Source organism: Rhinopithecus bieti, unplaced genomic scaffold (assembly GCF_001698545.2).
Source record: "Rhinopithecus bieti isolate Rb0 unplaced genomic scaffold, ASM169854v2 scaffold_35036, whole genome shotgun sequence".
Taxonomy (NCBI): Eukaryota; Metazoa; Chordata; class Mammalia; order Primates; family Cercopithecidae; genus Rhinopithecus; species Rhinopithecus bieti.
Genome location: NW_016814741.1, coordinates 148,218 through 150,660, shown reverse-complemented (window position 1 = coordinate 150,660; position 2,443 = coordinate 148,218). Strand labels below are relative to the sequence as shown.

General features: G+C 38.7%; 1 long non-coding RNA gene across 1 annotated transcript in view; it reads right to left on the bottom strand.

Annotated features, from left to right (window-relative positions):
• LOC108515183 (uncharacterized) overlaps positions 1-2,443 on the bottom strand; it is a 118,164-nt gene continuing 115,721 nt past the window's right edge. Inside the window, exon 3 of the long non-coding RNA XR_001881451.1 lies at positions 1-31. This is a non-coding gene — a long non-coding RNA (uncharacterized LOC108515183). The remainder of the gene's footprint in view (positions 32-2,443) is intronic.

Sequence of the window (2,443 nt, the reverse complement as noted above, 5' to 3'; positions counted from 1 at the left end):
GATTCTTTGGGAGAAAATTCCAAAGTGTATACTGTAAGGGAGGAAGAAAAAAGAACACTGTTATGAAAGAAACTTGAAAAATCTTAATAGTAATGACGGATTTTGAGTCCACATTATCATATAAAGTGATATTTAGTATGTCCAACATTTTGAAATCCAAATCTCACACATATACATAAGCATATATTTAGAGACATTTTCCCAACACTCAGCACAGTGCCTGGTACAAGGCAGACAATAAATTATTTGGATGGCCAGGCACAGTGGCTCACACCTGTAATTTCAGCACTTTAGGAGGCCAAGGCAGGCAGATCACCTGAGGTTAGGAGGTCAAGACCAGCCTGGCCAACATGGCGAAACGCCGCCTCTACTAAAGATACAAAAGTCAACCAGATGTGGTGGCACACACTGTAATCCCAGCTACTTGGGCGGCTGAGACAGGAGAACCACTTAAACCTGGGAGATGGAGGTTGCAGTCAGTTGAGATCTCACTACTGCACTCCAGTCTAGGCAAGAGAGCAAGAACGAGACTCCGTCTCAAAAAAAAAAAAAAAAAAAAAAAAAACAAAGCCTGGGCAACATTGTGAAACCCCACCTCTACTAAAATACAACACTTAGCTGGACATGGTGGTGCATGCCTGTAGTCACAGCTACTTGAGAGGCTGAGGCACGAGAATCACTTGAACCCAGGAGGCGGAGGATGCAGTGAGCCGAGATGGTGCCACTGCACTCCAGCCTGGGAGACAAAGCAAGACCCTGACTCAAAAGAAATAAATAAATAATTTGGAGGAATGAATGAACACATTAATTTCTGGCTCAGCTAACCTCTGGAGTCTTGATGATCATAACAGATACCCCTGTGAATCATTCTGTCCCCTATGAGTACCTCCAATTTCCATGACAGCTGGGAAGGTGTATACACAACCCTGGGCCATGGACGGCTTTCATTTTAATCAACAACATACCACTCTGGGCTGGGCTTTGGTAATTGGTAATAGGTAAAAGTTTCATGCTAAATTGCGCATGGTCAGAAGACGAGAACTCTTAGGCCAACTGTCAACCATACTTTGTCCCTGAAACCTTAGGGTCACGGACTGAATCATTTAAAAGTAACCAAAAAATGTTGAATTTTTCAGATGACCTAGTAAGACCAGAAACTAGAAAGAAAGAAAGGTTTCTTAACCTAAAAAGCTAAATTTACATTTGAGAGTTCTGCGGTTGACAGTTGGCCTAACAGTTCTCGTCTTCTGACCTTGTGCAATTTAGCATGAAACTTTTACCTATTACCAATTACCAAAGCCCATCCCAATTATCTGTATAATATGTGAGAACTTATCCTTTAATAAGAGGTGACTGAAAAGCCAAGTTGTGGAGCACGACATAATATATGGGAATTTACTAACCTTTCAGTTTAAAAAGGCTTATGGGCTCAAAATTTAGGGAATCCTCTGAGAAAAAAGACAAAAAGAGGCAAGTATATTCAGTAGAACAGCTGCATTACAACCAATAACCAACTTAGAAAATGTTCTACCCTGGAGTCCAAGAAGTATGTTAGGGAAGATAATTTTAAAATAAATGCAGAATTGTGCATGGATGTGCATCACTTGGGAGAAGGAAGCCCACGCTTTTTATGAGATTCCCAAGGTAGCGTGTGACCAAAAATAGAAGTCACTCAAAACCACTGATCCAGTCACTTTGAAGCTGACATAGGTCAGACCAGCATTTTTAACTATCCCAATTATTTAAAATCAACTTTCTAAAACAATAAGCTAAACTCCAACAATAGGCTAATGGTTGAGCTTCTGGTATGTTACCCTTCTGTTCCCAAATTAAAGAGTTCTTAATTAATCAAATAAGCATTACAGACAGAGTCACCTGTAAAAGGTGATATAAACACATCAAAAGGGAATACTTTTGTTGTTGTCGTTTTTAAGTCCCAACTGTTAGTTTACCACTGTTTTATTAAATAAACTGCTTCCTTGAGGAATTCTGATTATTCCCTTCATAGGAAATGACTGCCCTCTTCTCTCCTTCATCAAGTCATGAGCTATTATGAGATCAGGGAACATGTCGTAAATTCCCTTACCACAAGTGCCTAGAACGATAGCTAGATGATAGTTTAGCACACAGAAGGTATACAAGAAATCTTTATTAAAACTTGGGCCCTAGCCATTTACTCTACTGGTTTACCTAAAAGGTAAACTTAGTTTCTAGCACATCTTTTTTACTATAATACAAATGTAAGATTTTAATGCAGACCAAGAGAAGTCTACTTTTTAGAGTTTTCTAACTAAAAGTGAAATTGAGTTATAGCCGTATACATCAAATTATTCAAATTAACTTGTTTATCTAAAAAGTAGACTCTCCAGCTTGGTCAGTTGCTACCAAAAAAAAAAACAATGTTATCTCAAGCATGACCTCTATGGCAAAAAAAAAAAAAAAA